The sequence below is a fragment of the Dipodomys spectabilis genome, unplaced genomic scaffold (genome assembly GCF_019054845.1).
Source record: "Dipodomys spectabilis isolate Male_0828 unplaced genomic scaffold, ASM1905484v1 ptg000210l, whole genome shotgun sequence".
In the NCBI taxonomy this organism is placed as follows: domain Eukaryota; kingdom Metazoa; phylum Chordata; class Mammalia; order Rodentia; family Heteromyidae; genus Dipodomys; species Dipodomys spectabilis.
This window is the reverse complement of record NW_024870887.1, coordinates 3,256,027-3,279,705: the sequence shown is the minus strand read 5'-3', so window position 1 is coordinate 3,279,705 and position 23,679 is coordinate 3,256,027. Positions and strand designations below refer to the sequence as shown.

At 44.4% G+C, this 23,679-nt stretch overlaps 1 protein-coding gene across 1 annotated transcript in view; it reads right to left on the bottom strand.

Moving 5' to 3' along the window:
- Positions 1 to 23,346, bottom strand: part of Mapre3 (microtubule associated protein RP/EB family member 3) — a 55,987-nt gene extending 32,641 nt beyond the window's left edge. Inside the window, exon 1 of the mRNA XM_042696783.1 lies at positions 23,188 to 23,346. The gene's annotated coding sequence lies outside the window, so the exon portion shown is untranslated. The remainder of the gene's footprint in view (positions 1 to 23,187) is intronic.
- Between the last annotated feature and the right edge of the window lie 333 nt (positions 23,347 to 23,679).

Here is a 23,679-nt window from a genome sequence, read left to right as displayed (position 1 = left end):
TAATACTCTACCACTTGAGCCACAGAACCATTTCCAGCTTTTTTCTTTTTGCTTATGTGGTGCTGAGGAATCGAACCCAGGGCCTCATGCATGCAAGGCAAGCGCTCTACCACTGAGCCACCTTCCCAGACCCTAACTTATGGTTTTTTTCCTCATCTCCAGAAGCATCAAGTCCTTTTTCTTGGTTTCTAGAGTGTTGTGATAGAATAATGCCAAGTGGGGGACAAAAATAAATATGCTGACTTTGTATATAGATGCTAAAAAATGTCTATGATAGGTCATAGCTACAATGATCACCAAGCTAATTGCTTTCTTCTGCTAACATTTATAATTCAGTTAAACATATGCAGTGTTCTTTCTTAATGATGAGACATGCAGATTTTAAAAGAATAGAGACTAGAACAGATGTTACTTCTAATAGCCACAATGCCAAGATTTTCCACAAATTGGCTTTCCTTACTTTAAACAGTATCCTTTTCAATTAAAAAAATTTTCATTTCTGTCCAATGTGACTCAGAATAAAAGGTTTAGTGTACAAAGTTTAGAAGTGACGTCTTTTTTTAGTTAAATAAAATATATGAATATGAGATTTATTTTTTGGGGGGGTTCTGGTCATGGGGCCTGAACTCTGGGCCTGGGCGCTGTCCCTCAGCTCTTCAGCTCAAGGCTAGTGCTCTACCACTTGAGCCACAGCACCACTTCTGGCTTTTTTCTTTTTTCTTCCCAGCCCATATGAGATGTTTTTAATCTTTAAAAATTGTCTAGAGCTGGATACCAGTTGTTCATACCTGTAATCCTTGCTACTCAGAAGGCTGAGATCTGAAGATCTCAGTTTGAAGCTAGCCCAGGCAGGAAAGTCCATAAGACTCTTATCTCCAATTAACTACCAAAAGGCTAGAAGTGGAATTGTGTGGCTCAAGTGGTAGAGAGCAGGCTTTCAGCAAAATAAAAAAAAAAATGAAAGCATCCAGGACAGCATCTAGACCCTGAGTTCAAGCCCCCATCAGGCACAGAAAATAAATGATAAACTCTCAAGAAGAACCCTTTTACCGATTCAAGAAGCTAGTGTTACAAAAAAAAATAGTGGTTGGGAAGGTGGCTCAGTGGTAGAGTGCTTGCCTTGCATGCATGAGGCCCTGGGTTTGATTCCTCAGCATCACATAATCAGAAAAAGCCGGAAGTGGTGCTATGGCTCAAGTGGTAGATCACCAGCCTTGAGCTGAAGAGCTGAGGGACAGTGCCCAGGCCCAGAGTTCAGGCACCATGACCGACACACACACACACACACACACACACACACACACACACACACACACACACACACACACACACACACACACACACACACACACACCACTAGTGTCACGTCATATGTTTGCTCAGGCTAGTGGGCCAAAAGTCACATCCTGTTTCAATGGCCACATCAATGTTTCAATGGCTTGCACACACACCCTCCAACAGCTGGTCTGCTAGGAGGTAGTAGCAGTGTTGCCTATGGAAAGATGGTTCTGGAGGAATGAGTTCCTCTGCTGTCTTTTGCCTTGCTCTTTATGTTCTTAACTAAAGCAAACATTCAACAAGCTCTCTTTTGAAGTGAAATTCATTAACGGGGGTCTCAAACGCTCTTGCTTATGAAAGAAGAGCTGAGGTAGAATTAAGCCAGCAATTTCCTGGCAAGGTTCTAAACACTGGTCAGAAATCTTTGCTGCATTTCACAAGCATGTAAGGGGTAGCAGTTTGCTGACATCTTTGTCTAATGCCTCCTCCTAGAATGAGCATGGGAGGTTAGGAACACACACATTCTCTCCTAATTGACTCTTCTCAGATCCTCGTATTGGTGTCAAATCTCTTTTTTGAAATTCTCAACTTTATATTCAACCATGAGAAACTTTTAAAAAATAGGCATGAGTGTTTCCTAGTAGATAATTTTAATGTTGAGAATTAATTCTCTTCCCTAGTCCCCAATCTACCTCTTTGAAGTCAGCATGCCTTTCATCTGTAAATGTGAAAATAAACATGAATTATAAATTCTTTCTCATCTCCAAGGAGGAAGTTCTATTTACTTCTGAGGAAGAAATCCTTATTTTTCAGAGCTAGAGAGACAGGAACAGAATGGGGACTCTTTTTTGATGGTTGGGATATATTTTTAAACTAAAAATGTCTACTTTTTATTTTGTCGGTTGTGGGACTTGAACTCAGTGCCTGGGCACTGTCCCTGAGCTTTTATGCTCATTGCTAGTACTCTACTACTTGAGACACCTCCACTTCCAGTTTTCTGGTGGATAATTGGACTTTCTTGCCCAGGCTATCTTGGAACGGAGATCCTCATATCTCAGCCTCCCGAGTAGCTAGGATTACAACATCCAGCTTCCATCTACTTTCATTAGCAACTATGACTAGGCCACTCCTCCTGAGCTCTTCTCTAGATGTATTTTATACAATGGGTATGAGCAGTCTGCATCTTTTACAGTGGGAGTTTTAGCACCTCCCACATGCCCAGTAATGGTTCTATTGTGAGGAACCTGACCATCACCTCTAGTCCCCATGTCATGTATCCTGTGACTCATCTCCAGTACTCTGTGCCTCCAGGGGCATCAGCTTTATGATTGATGGATACACAAAATGTCCTTACTAGGTCAAACCAATGGTCTTCTAGGCCTAGTCTGCCTAACAAGCTCTAAAGGTGCGTGTTTTGGAAGATATAATCCACCCACCTTTTTAATCACCTTAAAAGCTTCAAAGGAACACTACATCTTGCAAAGCTCACATTCATACCCCCTGCTTTTTACCACTACTAATCGTGTCCTGTCTATGTTTCTGCCAGAAGTCTGGGAAGGTAATACACCCTTACTATATCAAGAAGCCTTTCCTTCATTCTAACTTTCTCAAGCTTCAATTAATTAATTAATTTTTTGTCTCTACCACTGAGCCACCTTCCCAGCCCTACATTATCTTCTTGCTAAGTTGCAGTCAGCTCCATGCATAGGGGTGGGGGTAGGGGCAGTCCAGCAGCCATTTTCCCGTCCCATTGCAAGATTCAGGTGCAGAGTGCTGCCCGTTGCCACACCTAGCATTGCTGTTTTTATCCTTAGGAGCACTTCTTCCAGAACACTGAAATATCATATCAGGAAACTTTATTTTGAAGTCACCTCATCCTCAAGGGATACTTTTACTGTGCTAGCAGAGACCTGAAACATAGCATGATGACTTAAGATCAAAATAAAACTCTATCTTAGCTACACTTACCCACAGGTGTCTGAATGCTCCCCCTCACTGGCTGGCCTGACTATAAAATTTACTGGAGCATTTAGGAAGGAGTAGAAGGGACATGCCTGGGTCCTGAATTCTTCCTTGTCCTTTAGCCTAAGTATCAGTTGCTTAATATGATTTATTGGTTGATTTCATAAGATTGATTATACTGGAGTTTGTACTTTGGACCTTGTGCTTGCTACGTAAGCACTCTACCACATGAGACATAGCTCCTGTTTCTTTTTGCTTTAATTACTTTTCAAATAGGGTCTTCCTTTTGCCCAAACTGGCCTAGACTACAATCTTCTTATTTATGCTTCCCACATAGCTAGAATGACAGGTATATGCCAATATGTTCAGGATATTGTTCTTTGTTTTATTATTGACTGAGATTGGGTCTTAGGAACTTTCACTGAGGCTGCCTCAAACTATGATCCTCTTTATCTCTGCCTCCCAAGTATTTAGGATTATAGGCATGGACACCGTACTCATCTTTGCTTAGATGGAAGTGCTTCAGCCCCAAGAGAGATTGTGAAGACAATTGCTACTCAAACTCATTTCTTCCCATTTAGGGAAGGATGTTGACTGTTCCTCAGGGTCAAACACAATCCTTCATGCTCCAAGCTCATGAGGTATTTCACAATATTCTTGTTCACAATATTTCCTGAGATTGTGTCTATACATCTCATTTCCCTATGTGTAAACACTTAGCCAAGAGAGTTCTGAGAGCACCAGTCTGAGTGTCACAACCCAGAGTAGCCTCTGCAGAGTGAGAGTGAGTCAGGGTGACAGGAGGTATGATCTAGGCAATAATTTCTGTCTCTTCTTTTTTTGTCAGTCACGGGGCCCGAACTCTCGGCCTGGGCACTGTCCTTCAGCTCTTCAGCTCAAGGCCAGTGCTCTACCACTTGAGCCACAGCACCACTTCCGGCTTTTTCTGCTTATGTAGTGCTGAGGAATCGAACCCCGGGCCTCATGCAGGCAAGGCAAGCACTCTACTACTGAGCCACCTTCCCAGCCCCTAGGCAATAATTTCTTATTGCTATGTAACAAATTACAAATTTAGTTGAATAGAATAGCACATATTTATCATTTTATAGTTCTGGAAATTAGAAGTTGTCTCGGCAGGCACAGTGGGTTAAATAGTGACTCCCAAAATATCCTAAACCACAGAAAATGTGAATATGTATGTATGTGCATATTTTTATCAGTTGTGGGGCTTCAACTCTGGGCCTGGGCATTATCCCTGAGCTCTTTTACTCAAGGCAAGCACTCTACCACTTTTTTTTTGGGGGGGGGGGTCCAGTCGTGGGGCCTGAACTCTGGGCCTGGGCGCTGTCCCTCAGCTCTTCAGCTCAAGGCTAGCGCTCTACCACTTGTGCCACAGTGCCACTTCCGGCTTTTTGCTTTTTGCTTATGTGGTGCTGAGGAATCGAACCCAGGGCTTCAGGCATGCAAGGCAAGCGCTCTACCACTGAACCACCTTCCCAGCCCCACTCTACCACTTTGAGCCACAGTGCCACTTCCAGTTTTCTGGTGGTTAATTGGAAATAAGAGTCTCATAGACTTTCCTGCCCTGGCTGGCTTTGAACTGTGATCCTCAGATCTCAGCCTCCTGAGTAGTTAGGATTACAGGTGTGAGTCATCAGTACCCAAATGAATATTGATTTGACAAAAGAATAAGCATTACCTTCTAAGGCAAAATGTATGAGAAGAAATTTATCCTGGATTATCTGGATGACCCCTGAATATAATTGCATGTATTCTTTTTCCAGGACTGGGAATGAGGCTCAGTGGTAGGGCCCGTGTCTAGCATGTGTGAGGCCTGGGTTTTCATCCCTACCACCACATACACCATATTAAAATAAAAATAAAATATACTATACATATATTTTTTATGAGAATAAGGTAGGAGTTTGAGCGAAGAGGTGACAGTATGATTACAGAAGCAGAGATTGGAATGATGTGGCCATTAGCCAAGGAAGCCACCAGAAGCTAGAGGAACAGCAGATTTCCCTAGAGATTTCAGAGTACAGCCACTTTGATTTTGGACCTCTGGCCTTCAGGAGAGAGAATACATTTCTGTAGTTTAAACCATACAGTCTGTAGTAATTTGTTACAGTTGCATGAAAAATGGATACAGTTGGTCAGCATCAAGGTTGGTAGGGCTTTCTTCTGGAGCCCCTAGGGGTTAAGAAGGGAAATCCATATCCTTGCCTTTTCCAGCTCCTAGATGCTGCCTGCATTCCTTGGCTCTTGGTACCTCTTCTGCTTCCATCATCACAATCCTCCTGGGTTTTCTCTTCTAAGGACCAGATTGGGCCACCTGGATAATCCAGAAATATCTTTCCATCCCCAGATTGTTAACTTACCCTGCAAAGTCCCTTTTGCCATTTATTTTTATTTATTTATTTATTTATTTTTTTGGGTCTGGTCATGGGTCCTGAACTCTGGGCCTGGGCGCTATCCCTCAGCTCTTCAGCTCAAGGCTAGCGCTCTACCACTTGAGCCACAGTGCCATTTCCGGCCTTTTTCTTTTTGCTTATGTGGTGCTGAGGAATACGAACCCAGGGCCTCATGCATGCAAGGCAAGCGCTCTACCACTGAGCCACCTTCCCAGCCCCTAACGCAGTAGGTGTTTTTTTTTTTTTTTGGGGGGGGGTGGGGGTCTGGTCATGGGGCTGGCCTGAACTCTGGACCTGGGCCCTGCCCCTCAGCTCTTCAGCTCAAAGTGAGCACTCTATTACTTGAGCCACAGAGCCACTTCCGGTTTTCTGGTGGTTTATTGGAGATAAGAGTTTCATAGACTTTCCTGCCTGGGGTTGGCTTTGAACTGCGATCCTCAGATCTCAGCCTCCTGAGTAGCTAGGATTACAGGCGTGAGCCACCAGCGCCCGGCTCTTTAAACATTTTTTTTAGGGGCTGGGAAGGTGGCTCAGTGGAAGAGTGCTTGCCTTGCCTACATGAGGCCCTCAATACCACATAAGCAGAAAAAGCTGCAAGTGGCGCTGTGGCTCAAGTGTAGAGTACTAGCCTTGAGTTGAAGAGCTGAGGGCTTCACAACTGACAAAAAAAATAAAAATAAACTTTTTTTTTAGTGTTGGAGTTGACCTCAAGGCCTCACACATACTAGCACTCTGCCACTGAGCTACACACCAGCCCATTCCTACCCACACCCATTAGGACTGTAGACTGTGGGAGGCTCCCCAGGAATCCATGTCCTAACGTCAGGAAGCTGTGAATGTGTTAGTATAAATGGCAAAAGCGGGGCTGGGAAGGTGGTTCAGTGGTAGAGCGCTTGCCTTGCATGCATGAGGCACTGCGTTTGATTCCTCAGCACCACATAAGCAGAAAAAAAAAAAGCCAGAAGTGGCGCTGTGGGAAAGAAGATACATGTAAATGCAATCAGATATTCACATATCTGGTGCCTGGTCGCACCAGGTCTTCCTATGGTGGGCATAGGGCTGGTACTGGCAGGGAGGAGGATTGGAAACAGAGGGCCTGTGGCTATACCTGCAGAACAACAATATTTATACATGGATTGTATGTTTAGTGGGGTCACTTGTGAAGAAGGTAGTGCTTCAGCCCACTGAAGCCACCGTGGCTTCAGTCTGAGTGGAATAATTTCAAGTGGTTAATTCTCTCAGTCTTTTCTACTCTTTAATTTTTCTATAAAAGAAAAGTAGTAAGATCCCATTTTTAAAAAATAAACTGTGGCTAGGTGCCAGTGGCTCATGCCTGTAATCCTAACTACTCAGGAGGGTGAGATCTGAGGATCACGGTTCACAACCAGCCTGGCAGGAAAATCTATGAGACTTATCTCAAACTAACCACCAGAAAACCAGAAGTGGTGCTGTGGCTCAAGTAGTAAAAAAAACAATAAACAACCACGCCCACAAACAAAAACTTGTTAATGTGTATATAGAAAAAGTTAGGATAGTCAACAAAATAGCAGCAGTGATTCTTTGGGGTCAGGTTATAAAGACCTTCTACTTCCTGAATTATGCATTCCTGCAATGTTTTGATTTTAAAGTAATTTTGAAGTAGGTTTCTTATCTAAGAAGTGGGGGAAGAGTGTTTTGTGACTTGGAAGCTTCTCTGAAAAGATGGGTAGAAGGCTGGGAAGGTGGCTCAGTGGTAGAGCACTTGCCTTGCATGCTTGAGGCCCTGGGTTCGATTTCTCAGCACCACATAAGCAAAAAGAAAAAAGCCGGAAGTGGTGCTGTGGCTCAAGTGGTAGAGCGCTAGCCTTGAGCTGAAGAGCTGAGGGACAGAGCCCAGGCCCACGACTGGACCCCCCGCCCAAAAAAAAAAGAAAAAGAAAAGATGGGTAGAATATGATGATATTTGAGAATAATCTCCCCTACCTCCTCTCTCCCCTCCCCTCCTTGCCCATAAGTGAGGGGGACTGCTAATCCATGTATGCAAACACTAGCGGATGAAGGGGAGGCAAGTGGAGCAGAGGTCCTGCTGGGAATACTCTGGAGGAATAGCTGTAGGCTGATGGCCACTGGAGAAACAAATACCTGTTATATCTCAAGTCCTCAACACTGGGAAGGTGGCTGGTGCTCAGGATAACCTGGAGTCAAGGCACTGAGGTACATTTCACACAAGGACTAAGCCTTTAAGATATGAACTCTGAGAGACATTCTAGATCCAAACTATAATAAGTCCACATTAGTACTCAGGAAGCTGAGACCTGGAGAATTACAGTTTGAGGCCAACCTGGGGAATAAAAGTCCATAAGACTCCATCTCCAAAATGACCAGCAAAAAGCAGGAATGAAGGCATGGTCCAGGGTGGTAGAGCACCAGTAGATGAGAAAGCTTTTCAACTGCAAGATCCTAAATTCAAAACTAGTACCACCAGAAAAAGAAAACAAAAGTGAATGCATCTGAGTTTCACCTGGAGACTCCAGCCTAATGGGAGTGGCATTTCCACTGTCACTCCCAACCTGGAGATGAAGAAGTCAAAGAATGGCTGTTCGGGCACCCTTTCCCCTCATGGACACACATGAGGGCTTTCCAGTTCTTACTGAAGTCACTTCCTTCTCCTAGGAATTAGTTATAGAACTAAGGACAAGCTACACCTCAGAAATCCTCTCTTTCTGTGGTGTTTTTTGAGGCCCAAGTATTGCTCAGGTCTTATTTGTTTGGCTGTTTTTTATTTTGGCAGTACTGGGTATTGAACTCAGCACCTTGTGGTTGCTAGGAACACCTAGGCAACACACCTCCAGTGTGCTGTTCAAACACATTAAATGCTATTGAAAAAAACAGATTTTTTTGTGTGTGCCAGGTCTAGGGCTTGAACTCAGTGCCTGGTTACTGTCCCTGAGCTTTTTTGCTCAAAGCTAGTGCTCTACCATTTGAGCCATAGCTCTACTTCTGGCTTTTGGTAGCTAATTAGAGATAAAAGTCTCACTTTCCAGGCTGGGAAGGTGGCTCAGTGGTAGAGCGCTTGCCTTGCATGCATGAGGCCTTGGGTTCAATTCCTTAGCACCACATAAGCTAAAAGAAAAAAGCCGGAAGTGGCGCTGTGGCTCAAGTGGTAGAGCTCTAGCCTTCAGCTGAAGAGCTGAGGGACAGCACCCAGGCCCAGAGTTCAGGCCCCACGACCGGACCCAAAAAAAAAAAAAAAAGTCTCACTTTCCTGGCCAGGCTGGCTTTGAATTGTGATCCTCAGTTCTTAGCCCCCTGAGAAGCTAGGATTACAGCCATTGGCACTCAGCTGATAGAATATTTTGTAAAGTAGAATATTTTGTAAAGTAGAATATTTTGTAAAGTAGAAGAATATTTTGTAAAAATAAATTTGACAACTCAACACATATACAAACACTACACATATATATGATAAAACAAAGGTTTCATTAAACATTTCTTATCCTTACTATGAGCAATGCACGCTGATATTTTCAGGTGCATTCACTTTTGTTTTCTTCTTCTGGTGGTACTAGTTTTGAACTTAGGGTCTTGCAATTGCAAAGCTTTCTTGTCTACTGGTGCTCTACCACCTGGACATGCCTTTACTCCTGCTTTTTGCGGGTCATTTTGCAGATGGAGTCTCATAGACTTTTATTCTCCAGGCTGGTCTCAAACTGTGATCCTCCAGGTCTCAGCTTCCTGAGTACTAATGTAGATTTATTATAGTTTGGATCTAGAATGTCTCTCAGAGTTCATATCTTAAAGCCTTAGTACCTGTGTGAGTGATGCCATTGGGAGGTGTTGTAACCTTAGGAGGGGGGCCTAGTGGAAGGAAGTTACATCATTGGGGTGTGCCCTTGGAGGGGATTTGGGGACCCAGGCCTGTCTCTTTCTCTCTCTCCCTCTCTCCTCTCCCTCTGTCTGGCTTCCCAGTCACAATAAGCTGAGCAAGTTTGTTTTACCACGCTGTATTGGATCAGTCAACCGCAATGGCTCAGTCAACTGCAGACTGAAACCCTGGGTCAAAATAAATCTTTCTTGCAAATGGATTTTCTCAGGTATTTTGTCTCAGCAACAGAAGCTAATACCAGGACCCAGACCTAAAGTGGAATTAGGGTGCATGTCACAGAATACTTCCCTGTAGGAAAGACATTAGGCCAACACTTAGGAGGTTAGGAGAGTTAGTTCCAGGCAGAGGAAAACAGCATGTACAAATATCCCTCATTTCAAAGGAAATATATCAAGGAGATGTGATTTGCTTAAGGTCCCCATCATGCAGGCCCAAGTCTCCCAAGTTCAAAGATTCTCCACAGCAGCCTATCAGTTGTATTGTTCTTCATTTTACCTAATTAAGAACCAAGGACTAATTATTCTCTCCTAGGCTGACTAGGAGAAAAGAGAGAACCCAGGAGGCTATGTTTACAGAAAGCCCATTAAATTCTACATGCAAAACAATGCCACTAAACTCCTACCCCACCTGGCATGAGGCCTGCACTATGGGTGTTTGTTCCTTCCTGGTAGGACCTGGCCAGGAGCCAGACCCCTGCTTAGTCCAGCTTTCATGAAGGGGCATTTCACAATGTCCAGATGGGGGTTAGTCTCTGTTGAAGGGATTTCTATCTCTGCACATGGATGCCTACCCCTAACTTTCCACATGGTTTTTTCCACCCCACAGTCTCTGCCATCAGCACTGCGACGGCTTCACACTGTGAGCTGTGTAAATGACTTCAGCTATGCAGCGTAAAGGTAATGTGAGTTGAGTAAGTCAAATAAAGGTTATGACCAACAGTGTCAGTCAGGGTCAGGGTCACATGGACAATGTAAGAGGACAGGCACAGAGGGGTCAAAGGGCCTCAGGCCAAGCTTCAAACTTGGCAAGTTGTATAGTTTGTCTACTTCCCCAAGCTCATCTCCAGCTGAGGGGATGAGTGAGGGCAGGAACCCACGGACAAGGAGTTGCATCTGTCTAGAGGACACGCGGCTGGTCCTCTTTCACTTACAGAGACTGGATGGTCTTTCAGTGACAAAGGCGGGAGAGAAATGGCTCAAGAGGGCAGGTGGTCAGAGTTGGAAACAACTGGACCCATACACAGCATGTCTACAATAGAGTATCAAGCCGGGGAAGGTTTCAAACACTGGCTGTGCAGGCAGATAAGGACTGGTGACAAGCAGGGAACATAGGAACCACAGCTGACATGCAGAGGTGCCACACAGTGCCAACACCTTCTCAAGCATGACTACCACCCAACTCCACTACTTTACATTTCTCCCTCATCAGTCTCAAGGTAATCTAATTATAACCGCAAAGGCCTAGCTCTTCTGAGATTTTAACTATTAGTTTTGAAATATTACTAGTTTTACATGTCCACTAAAAAGAATCAAAATGTGATACAAGGGTAAACAAAAGTAAAAACAGCCTCTGTCAAACTGTAAAGTTAAAGTTACAACCTTCACTCTGCCAACAACTTCCTCACTGCTCACCCATCAAAGTCCAAACCTGTTTTCTGTTCTTGCTGGGGTTGTAATTACTCTGCCCCCTCATTCTGGCTGGCAACCAGCACCGACTTAGATCTGCAGCCCTTCCCTCCACCTCTGGCCTCAGGGCCAGCTGCTTCACTTCCATCCTCAATTGTGCCTTCTCAGAAACTTTGTCCTGAACATGCCAAACCACCCCCAGTCGTGGTGCCCCTCCCATTGCTGCTCCTCCAGGCCAGCATTTTGAAGACCCAGCCAATTATGAATTAAAGAACCCAACTTGGCCCTTGCCCTTATACAATATGACTTTTATTCGTTTCCACACACCCAGGCTCAGTTCTCACCATGGCTAATTCAGGCCTTTCAGACCTCGATCCCCCACATCCTCCTCCTCATCCCCTACTCAGCAAATGGACTTGGCTCTGCTTTAGAGGATGTGACAAGCTTTTTCTCAGTAGAAGCCCCAATTGTGTCCCCCGAACGTCATCTGCAAGTGAAGTAGAAAGAGCCATTCTGTCAGATGCCAGTGGCTCATGCCTATAATCTTAGCTACTCAGGAGGCTGAGATCTGAGGATCCTAGTTGGAATACCACCCTAGGCAGAAAAGTCTGTGAGGTGCTATCTCCAGTTAACAAACAAAAAAGTTGGACTGCAGGCATGACTGGAGTGTAGAGTGCCAGCTGTGAGCAGAAAAAGCCAAAGAAGAGCATGAGGCCCTGAGGTCCTAGTACCAGAAAGAAGCCCTCCTACCAGAAAGAAAAAAAGCCATCTGCCGTCTTCTCCTTCAAAAGCCCCAGAGAAAGGGAGAGGGCACCTTTCTCTGTGAAGTGATCCCTTCCTTTTTGTTCCCTTTCTCCTTAGGCCAGACTATTTTCCTCAAAGAGGGTTTTCCCTTGGTATCTATGGGGAACTAGACCCCTCATGGATACCAAAATCAGTTGATGCTCATGTCTCATATTAAACAGCGTAATACTTGAATATAACCATATACATATTTATTTTATTTTTTGTCTGTCATGGGGCTTGAACTCTGGGCCTGGGTGCTGTCTCTGTACTCTGTAGCTCAAGGTGAGCACTCTACCACTTGAGCCACAGTGCCACTTCCAGTTTTCTGGTGGTTTATTGTCAGACTTCCCTGCTCGGGCTGGCTTTGAACCTCAATCCTCAGATCTCAGCCTCCTGTGTAGCTAGGATTACAGGTGTGAGCCACCAGCACCTGGCTCTCCCTTATATTTTTAATCAGGGTCCAGGGACAAAGTGGATGAACTAAGAGTGCATGAGAAGATTACATATAATACTTAATGTGATAGCTACAAATGGCTTCATTTGCATGGGTTCAGTATAGTACTTGGCACATGACAAATTAAAGTTTTGCTTCTGGAAACTTTCTAAAACCAAAAAAATTTCTCTGTGGTCAGTTAAGTTTACAAATGTAGAAGCTGCAGACATGGAGGGCTGGCTGTAACTTTTTTTACTTTCTGCCACTAAATATGCTCAGACCTCTCCAGTATCAAAAAAATCACTCTAATATCAAACTCTAAATCAAAAGTTTGTTGGATCAGCACAATGTATAACAATACTATTCAAAATAAAAACAAGTCAGACACTGGGCTCACACATAATCCTAGCTACTCAGGAGGCTGAGATCTGAGAATCCTAGTTCAAAGACAGCTTGAGCAGGAAAGTCTGTGAAACTTTTTTTTTTTTGGTCAGTCATGGGGCTTGAACTCTGGGCTTGGGCGCTGTCCCTGCACTCTTCAGCTCAAGGCCAGCGCTCTACCACTTGAGCCACAGTGTCACTTCCAGTTTTCTAGTGGTTTATTGGAAATAAGAGTCTCACGGACTTTCCTGCCTGGGCTGGCTTTGAACTGAGATCCTCAGATCTCAGCCTCTTGAGTATCTAGGATTACAGACACGAGCCACAGGTGCCCAGCTGTCTGTGAAACTCTTATCTCTAGTTAACCACCAGAAAACCAGAAGTGGAGCTGTGACTTAAAGTGGTAGAGCACTAATCTTGAGCAAAAGAGCTCAGGGACAGTGTCTAGGTCCCAGAGTTCAAGCCCCATGACTGATTAAATACATAAATACCATTTGTACCCTTTGCCTTTATAATTCCATTTTATTGAATATACCCCCAAAGTAATATCCATAAAAGAAAAACTCTCTTACACAATGATGTTCAAAACAGAATTTCCTTTTTTTGGTGTGTGTGTGTGTGTGTGTGTGTGTGTGTGTGTGTGTGTGTGTGTGTATGTGTCAGTGCTGGAGTTTGAGGTCAGGGCCTGGACACTGCCCTTGAACTTTTTTTTGTTGAAAGATAGCACTCTATCACTTGAGCCACAGCTCCACTTGTCTTTTTGATGGTTAATTGGAGATAAGAGTCTCAAAGACTTCAGACTGTTCCTCAGATCTCAGTTTCCTGAACAGATAGGATTACAGGTGTGGGCCACTGATGCCTGACTTTAGAAAAGAGATATTTGTACATAAAAATGTTGGAAATAATTCAATTGCCTATAGCAGATAAACGGTGATGAGTACTTGGTATACAAAGATATGACAAAAGAAATGAAGTCGTCAAAATGATGATATATGGATTAGGTTAATAGAGAAATCTGCAGGTGAAACACCCTGTAATATATCAAATATGTTTTAAACAATAGCTATATAAATTACTATGAAACAATGCATCACAAATTCATCTATGTTTGCTGATAAAGAGCAATTTTATAATAAAGAATGTATTCTACCACTTGTTCTGATCACTACCTTTCCCCTTCCATTCTCATGTGACCATCATCAATCCCACCAATTCCCCACTTACCACTGTGTAATCGTGGTTTCCCTCTCCAGTTTACCTGAACTGACATCCAAAACAATCACCAAATCTTTCTTCCAGTTAAGTCAGCAGCACTGAAGCCCTCTTCTGGATAATTTTCTTCCCTTGACATCACACTATCCTTAGTTCCCATCTTGTCACTTCTTTAGCTATGGATCATTCTCAAAGCTTGTTACTTGGGATCTGGCCTTTGTGTCCAAGACCTCCTACCTCTGTGTTGTTGACTCCACATCTCTTGCTTCATCCCAGCCTTACCTTCAACCGCTAGTTCTATGTGATCATTTCACTTGGATGTCCCCATTGTCATATCTTGCTGTCCTCATCAAACTGCCTCTTCCAATGTCCTAATTTCCTACTAGTGTTTCTCAAACTCCAAACCTCATGTGGCACGGGTGCCATGCTCAGGCTTCTCAGTGCCCTCTCTCATGGAACCATTCTCTCACTGCTGCCACACCTGTCCTCATGGAAAGTCCCCTTCGATGTTCTGTTTACTCACGGTCTGCTTGTCTTCAGCACAAGATCAGATTCTGCTTCCTTTGAGAAGTCTTTCCCAGTTCACAGTGATCCTTTTCCTCTCAAAAGTCTTCAGGGATTCAGACTCCAAAGAACCACTGACACCTGACACACAGTTCACTTCTTCTGCCTGACTCTTGCTGAGCTGTCCATCCTGCATACTCAGCTCTAGTGGGTCTCCTTCTCTTGAAGCCTTCCCTGGTTTTCCCAGGCTAAGGGCCACTCCTCCTGCTGGGCTACCATGCACCCTTTCCCATCACTGCTAAGTTCCCATCTTCTTAAGCTATATCACATACAATTATGTTTGACTCACTCACCAGAATGTTAGCTGTGTTCCATAGGAGCAAAGATTACATCATATGCAATAAAGCACTAGAGATGTGTTGCTGGCCTCCAGTGTTGTTATATATAACCATCACCCCCACATCCACCTTATCTTCCACACCAGACTACAGTCTCCTAAAAAACAATTGAATCTCATTATTTTATACCCTATAGTGACTACAAACACAAAACAGAGAAAGAACTTTTGATACTATATTTATAATAAGGTATTGGGAAGACAATATGCAAATTTAGAGAAATAGCCTGTAAAGTTGTAAACTATATTTTGTGCAGAATACAACAAGCTTTATTAAGTTGTTTCAAAACATTGTACCCTGCTATTTGGGGCCAGCATGACACATCTCTGTACATACAGGGCTCTTGTCACATAAGGGTGTTAACAGGATGCCCAAGTGGGATCTTTCCGCTGCCAACTCTACCAATGTAAAATCAGAGCAAGCCAGAGACCAAGTCAGAGTCCTTGACAAGAGGCAACAACCTGCAAGGAAGGGGGAAGGGAGGACTCTGGCTGGCTGCCAAGAGCTCAGAAAAGTCTGGCCACAGGTACAGTTTATACCATCAGAGATAAGCCCTCAGCACAACACTCCTCACGTGAAAAGGGATATTTAATTTCATCCAGTGGGTTGAGACCTGGCCCTTTCACATGGCAACACTATGTTGGTCCAAACTATGATCTTGCTGACTCAGAGGGAGGTAAGATTTCATATCTTTCTAGTCAGGTAGTACTATTACAGGGTGACTAGGATATTATTTTATAATTATATTATATTACAAGGTGACCAGGACAACAATGCCCTAAGAAAAGATGATTACTCCTCTGACAACCACTCAGAAGTAGAGCCTTGTTCATTAATTCTAGGCAGCAGGGAAGGCATCTGCCCCATCTGGGACAAGTGTTTGGGTCGTCAGAACCATTGGAAAAAAGAGGCAGATCCTGCTTAGTAAACATTTATTGAAGCACAGGGCGAGCTGTGCGACAGGCCATATGTCCCTCATCTGCAAGGATCTCCGGGAGGACGCCAGAAACACTACTTTTCCTGTGCTCAGAGTTGGGCAGATTCCACCAGTATTAGAAGTCAGGGTCCATCCACTGAACTGAAAGATAACTTGGGGGTGTGGAATGACTAGCAAATATGATGATAATGGATGTCAGTAACACATCTTTGGTGCTTCATTGTATAAGATATAGTCTGTGGCTTTATTCTAAAGCCATATACAGTGGGTAGGGAATACAGGCAACAAGACAGCTACTGGGCCAGCCCTGACTGAGAGTCAGTGGCTCCAGAGACCTGAAGTAGGAAAGAGGAAGCTGATTAGCCTGTCCCTGTACAGGTTTCTGTCCATGATGGTGGGGACTCATCTGTCTCCATCCCTAGAAGAAAGAAGGGCCTCAGAATGGATAGACGAACAGAATCTGACCAAGGACTAAAGGAGAAAAGAGGCTGCAGCAGTCTTTGAGGATGTTTTAGAAGCCTAGGAAGTCTTTGAGGATGGTTTAGATAGGTACACCATACATCCAAACCACAGTTAAAGCCCTCATGAAGGCCTCTGAAACACCGAAGAACTAAGAATTCAGTCTAAAAAGATATGGCAAAAAGAAAGGCCTTGTTGGGTGACTTCTAATAAAAGTCCCCAGCAAAAGTTAAGAGGCAAATAAGACTATCTCAAGACCCACTTTCATAACTTTTTTTGTGGTATTAATGTTTGAACTCTGGACTGTGGGCTTGCAAGGCAGGCATTTTACCACTCAAACTACATCCCTAGCCTTTTTTACTTTAGTTATTTTTGGGAGAGAGAGAGTTGCATTTTTGCCTGGGTCAGCCTCAACTGCAATCCAGCTACTTATATTTCCTGCATAGCTGGATGACATATGTGTGCCACCATACTCAGCTATGGTTGAGATGGGGTCTCACTAACTTTTTGCCGAGGTTGGCATGGAACTGTAATTCTCTATGCCTCGTCTTACAAGTATTTTCATTGTGTAGTATTTGTATGAGCTTGACCAATCCCTAATTGCTGGCTCTTTTGGATGTTTAAAGTATTTGATATTATAAATAATATTATATTGCCGGGTGCTGGTGACTCACACCTGTAATTCTAGCTACTCAGGAGACTGATATCTGAAGGTCGAGGTTAAAAGTCAGCCTGGGAAGGAAAGTCTGTGAGACTCTTATCTCCAATTAACCACCAGAAAACCAGAAGTGGTGCTGTGGCTCAAGTGGTAGAGCACTTGCCTTGAGCTGAAGAGCTCAGGGACAGCACTCAGGCCCAGAGTTCAAGCCATATGACCAACCCCAAAAATTATAGTAATAAAAATCTACATACAGTACTTTTAAATACACTTTTGATTTTTCTGACTAGTCCTAGCATAGTAATTTCTGGTCTAAGGACATATGTCCTTTTAGGGGTTTTGATATATATATATATATATATATATATATATATATATATATATATATATATACACATATACATATGTATATATATAATAAATATTATCTAGTCAAAACAACTAGGCAAATTTGGAGTCATGCTTCTTGCTTAGTTATTTTAAATATATCATACAAGTGGTATGTATCTCCTATATATAGGAAACAGTTTCGGGAAAAGAAATCATTTTGCATGGAATTAAAACATTCCAAATAGCCCAAGTCTTTATTTACTTGAAACAAATCAAGCATCCAGGGCTTAGAACACTGATGTTATGATAAAAAAGTTAGGCAACAGTACCCAGCCAGTTTAGCAAAGTTAGTAGGGCCCTATGCTAGTGAAAACAAGTCTGAGTGCTTGGGCCAGAGTTGGCCAGCCAACTCCACATAGGGAAAAAACATCCTTGGCCACAGGATGCCTCACCAACCTTAGCCAACTGTCTCACGAATCTGTACTCCTGGCCAAAGAGAAGATTGGGTGCTGGAATGTGAATTACTCAGCATGAGCCATCCTAACTTCTGGGTAAGCACCCAAAGCACATGCCTGACTGATAGGTGTGTCATCTTTCTATAATAAACAGGGCACCTGGTAAAAACACACAACTGGCCAACTTAGGCCCAAATCAAAGCAAGATAGGCAATTGCCTCTTTTGTACCAAAATATCAAAATGGATTTACTGAACTACTACTGCTAATGGCTTGACAAGGTCTTCCCTAAAGTACAAAGCATACAGGCATGTTATAACAGGTCAAATATTGGAACATAAAGTAAAAGCTCCCCTGTAAGTCTTTTTCTCTTCCCTACACCCACATTCCACTTCCCAGAAGTATATACTATTGCATTATACTATGTTACACTATGTATTATCTTTTCAATCTTCATTTATTTGTGGCACTGGGAATCAAACCAAGGGCCTTGTGCATGCTAGGCAATGCGCTAGCGCCAAATTATACCCTAGCTCCTGTTTTCTATATGTATGTATGTGTATGTATGTGTATGTGTGTGTGTGTGTGTTCCAGTCCTGGGGTTTGAACTCAGGGTCTAGGTGCTGTCCCTGAGTTTTGTTTGTTTATTTGTTTGAGTCTAGCGCTCTACCACTTGAGCCACAGCTCCACTTCTGGCTTTTTTTGAGTGCTTAACTGGAGATAAGATTCTCAGAGCCTCCCTTGCCTGGTTTGTCTTTGTATCACAATCCTCAAATCTTAGCCTTCTAAGTAATAAGAATTAGAGGCATGAGCCACTGGTGCCCAGCTAGCTCCTATCTTTTCCATCTTAAATGCCTTACATGGTTATTTTCTTCCCTAATAATGTGTGTGTGTGTGTTATTAAGTTTTGAACTCAGGGCCTCATGCTTTTTAGGCAGGTGCTGTACTGCTCTAACTGCTTTTTTATTGGGTTGTTTTTATACAGAGTCTCACTTCTTGTCCTAGTATGTACCTGGACCAAGATCTTTCTATTTTTCGATTCATATGGTGGCTGGTATGACAGGTGGGTGCTACCATATCCAGCTATTGATTGAGAAAGTACTTTTCTGCCAGGCTGTCCTTAAATTTCAGTCCTCTTGATCTCAACCTCTGAAGTAGTTAGGGTTATAGGAATGAGCTTACCAGCACAGGATTCCTGAAATTTCCATAGGAATTTAAATTTATTTGTGTTCCCCACCTGAACAGCTTGGCCTGACTCCTTAATTACTCCGTAACTGCTATTATCCAAATGACCTTCCCTTATCTCTCCTCATTATTCAAGGGGATTTCTCCCCTAAGATGAATAGCTCTGGTCCCATTTCCTGCATCTCATGAGTGTGGAAGGTGATTTGAGCAGTAAAGGTACACTTTGAATGGTAGAAAAAGTGAATGAAGGCTATATTAGTTTTATTCACAAACAAGCACATAGCAGTTTTTCCATTTAAAATTGAGATCATTCGCTACACTGGCCTCTATAGACTACCCCATGACACACAAACATGCCAAGTCTGTGCTGTGCTACAGTCAACTGCTTGTGCCTGACCGTTCTTTCAGATAACCAGGTCAGCTGAATACATGGAGACAAAGGGGCATTTCATATACACTGTCTCCTATTTGGCAGTTGAAATAATACTGCAAGTGGCAGGCCTTTACAGGACAAATCTCTCTGTGCACACCAAACACACTGTGAGGGTTCCCAAGGGAAGGTGGGGGGGGGGGAAACTAAGTGGAACCAGGGGAGACTTAAGTCATGATAAAGTTTAAAGGCATTATTTTTTAAAAATTTGGACATTGGTAAATATGAAATAGTGATTGTTACCTCTTAGTTAACAAATACTCTGTATACTTTATTCATTTGATCCAATAACCCTGTAAAATCGTCAGTCATTATCCAGGCTTCCAGGTGAGGAAATTAGCAGTTACATAACCTGTCCAATGTCACCCAGCCAGGAAGAGGTCCCACTGGAATTTGAACTCAGATCTGTCTGCTTTCAGATTTCCTCCTTTTCCTAGGATAAGGCTTAGAAGTCCCTATGGCTCCCAGAATCTACAAAAGATTCCATTTGAGAAACTAATTCTGAAATTATTCAATGTGTGTACTCCTGATCTGAGCCCCATTTCTGCCCTTTCCATGTTGCTTCTGGAATGTAGCACACAGAAAAGAAGCTGAAAAGACTTCAGCTAACAAACTCTGCATTTGCTGTTAGTTGATGCAAATTTTAGAAATGAAAATCTTCCTGAAGTCAGAATGTGTAAGGAGAAACTATTATTTTCAAGGTGGCAAGAATAAATTTTTAATTAGACAGTGTCACACTAAATTTTGCCTGACTTTGCAACATCTCAGATAATTAAACAAGCCTTTGTTTACAGGGCTAATTACACACTACTAAATTATTTTTATTAAAACCCTCTGGACTATTAAGTATGAGGGATGAAACAATGTAGTGGTGTAAAATTTCTAGTCTGGAAATTAGGGTTTTAATCCTCACTCAGACACTAATAACCACCAACAATCATGCATAGTATACACAATGCAAAGCGCTTTCACATACTTTTTACATTTTGTTGAGTAACCTTGGGATAAATCACTTAACCTTGGGGTCTCATGTCACAATCTGGAAATGTGGACATTAAACTATGCCACATGAGGTCCCCTCCATTTCTGACATCCTAAGAAGGGGGAGGAACACCATGATCTTTAGAATTCTTAGAAATATATGTGTAAACAAATCATGGAAGATGCATTCTGGTCAGAAAAATTGTATTTTCTATTCAGTTTCTGAGAAATACCATTTGCCTAAATCAGTTACAGGTTTCAGATGATGTTTGCTGCTAGCTGTTTGATCATTTTCTGGACAGTACCATAGTAAGTTCCCTTCCAAATGGGAACTTTCCCCTACCATGCCTAACTCTACTCGATCACCTTCCAAATACAGCCCTCAAAATAGTCTGGCTTGAAGGAAGGCATAGGAGAAAGCCATCTTCAGAGAGCATGCCACTCTCAGGAGGCTCTGAGTAATGGCATCATCACACAGGAATACAAGAACAGCATCCTTTCTAATGCAAAGATACAGAAAGACCTTCAAGTCTTGCCGCTCCCTGCCTGTTTTACTTTTGTTGGTGGTGGTGGTTGTGGGGCTTGAACTCAGGGCCTGGGCACTGTCCCTGAACCTCTTTGTGCTCAAGGCTAGCGCTCTAACACTTGAGCCACAGCACCACTTCCTCTCTGCCTGTTTGAATGTTTCTGAAATTAGAAAGCACCTTGGATTCAGCATATATATTTTGATCTGGCAGCATCAAATTATTTCACCTAAAAGTTGCTGGTAAATTTCTGGTGTATCTTAGAATGAAGGAAATACAGTCCTTCCCAGCCTTAACATCCATCACAAAGATTTAGGTCTAATTCAGTTTAAATCATGTCCCTCTTTCTAATCTTAACAATTACCTTCAGTAACACTTGGAGAGGTGATGTATAAGAAAGGTCTTAGTCCTGTTTCCTAAGAGTAGAAGTTTAAAAGGCATTCCATCATCATCTTATAAAACATTAGTATGGATTTCAAAGGCAAATTAGTCCATATAAAAACCACTGTGATGTTCTGAAAACCTACTATCCCACAGCAAACTGGAAAGGGAACATTTTACTCACACCCTCCTGATCTATCTAGCCTTGACACATTTTCTTAAATCACAACCCTCCACCCGAGTCATAACACTGATTCCCAAAATACACTCAGCCCAGGAGGAGCAGCTCTCCAGCACAGCTGTCTTCTCCTGCCCTCCTCGGGTATTTCAGTGAGCTATGTGACACAGAGAGGACCACAAGAAGGAATGTAACTCTCAGGCCCCAGAGTTCCCACTGTACTACAGGCAGGTGCATCCCACCAAACCCCAGAGTGGCATTTGGAACAGAAGAAACTGCATTGATGGGGGCTGCAGTTTCCCCAAACTTCATCTCTATGTTTAAAACTAGGACGACAGCCGTCTTTGCTACTGTAAACTAATCTGGTGGGCATGGGGGCAGGGAGTGGCTCTAAGAAGGGTTGCCAATAGGCCAGGATTGAGCAGAGTCACGGAGAAAAAAAAAATCATTATCTCCCACTCCAAATGAGTGGTTCCTTCAGCATGATTTTTCAAAGAGGATTAGCTACTCTTTTGTAGATTTCAGTAAAAAACTGAAAGCCTCATTCAGCAGGACTGGCTTACATTATACATATTTCCTAGCAGTACACTGAAATCTGGAAGCCAAAAGAAATGGGAGAGGGAAGCAAAAGAAGTTGAAAATGGATAGTTAGGAGACCTCAAGTTGAGGCATGAGGCATGACTATTAAGAGCTTCTGACTGTGAGAGACAACTTGCAGATTCTCACTGTTGGAGACTGTCCTCTATTCCAAGATTAGGGACTGCAAGATGGGCAAGTGGGTAGATAGCAAACTTAACCCAGGGGGTTGTGCAAATATGCTAGAACCCCCTAACAAGTGACAACAAGCACCAAAATTCAGATGCAGAGGCAGGGAGACAGGCCTCAGTCCTATATCATGTAAAAACCTAAATTCTCCCTCCTCTCCACGAGGCTTCTGCTGTCAAAACTCCATCACAGGGTTAATCACTCCAAGGAACTCACAGATACCAGAAATCAAGTGCTGCCAATATCCTTCATCATACAAACCGGAAGCACTTGCTGTAGATACCAGGTCTAGTTTGAAATCTTACATTACACCAAGGTTAAAATGCTATGGGGGTGGGAGTGGTGCATTTTAAAGTGTTCTACAAGATGCTTCTGCACAACAACACACCGGAAGCACTGGAACTTAAGCTCCAAACACACCCTTTCTCCCCCTCCCTACTGGAAGGCCACCACGCAACAGCCGGGGGGTCACCAAACAGTAGCTGCTCAGGATGGGACTGACCCCTGCTCAGCAAAGCCTATTCCGAAAGCCCCGCAGACTCTGGGCAGCCAGTTACAACTGCCCAGCCCAGCCAGGGCAGGGGTGTGCGGGTCCGAATCCTGGGGTCCCGAGGCTTGGACGAGCAGAATGCCCGCTCCGCAGGTCTCCTCTCTCACTAGTCATTCTTTCTGGCATTCTTTCTGGGGAGAGGCAGAGAGGCCAGGAGATGTCAGGCCCGGGAGAAGGGAAGGGGAGAAGGGACCGACCGGAGGTAGTTTGGGAGGTGCCGGGGGGCGGGGGGGGGCACCAGGCCCGGGCAGAGGTGCGGCACCACATCAGGTGGGGACCGACCCCAGGTGGGTCCGAAGGGACGGAGGGAGGAAGGGAGAAGCGGCTGGGAGGCCTGGTCGCTGAGGCCGCGGGGAGCCCCGGGGGACGGGGGGAGGCGGGGGCGGCCGTGGGGGAACGGGGGAGGCGGAGATGGGGAGCCCGGTTCCCCTCCCCCAGCCCGGGCCCGGGCCTCCCGCTGACTCAGCCCCACGGCGTCGGTCGCCTGGGCCCCGACTCACAGTGCGCGAGGTGGCTCCGGCGGAGGCGGCGGGGGAGGGGACGGGCGGCGGGGGGCGCTGCGGCTGCGGCTGCGGCTCCGGCCCGAGGCTCCGGGGCGGAGGGTCCTAGCTGAGGCCGCCGCGGTCTCCGGCTTCAACGCACCGAGACTGCGGGGGGACGGGAGCACTGCGCAGGCGCGTTGCGGCCGCCGCTGTCAGTCCGAGCGGGGCGGGGCCAGGGCACCCGCCGTCTCCACGGCAACCGGGAGGCGACGGGCGGGCGACGGCTACCTCCACCTCGCCTCGGCAACTGCGGCGGCGGCGGGGAGGTGCGGGCGAGGGGAGACAGTCTCCCTAGGTCGCCATGGCAACGAGGAGTCGAAACTGCGTCGTCAGTGCGCGGCGGTACCGCGGGAACGCTCTTACCTTGTCACCATGGCAACTGGGAACAGCCCCTTCCTTCTTCCTTAGCAACAGGGTAACAATCCCTCCGTCCCGTCCCGTCACCGGAGG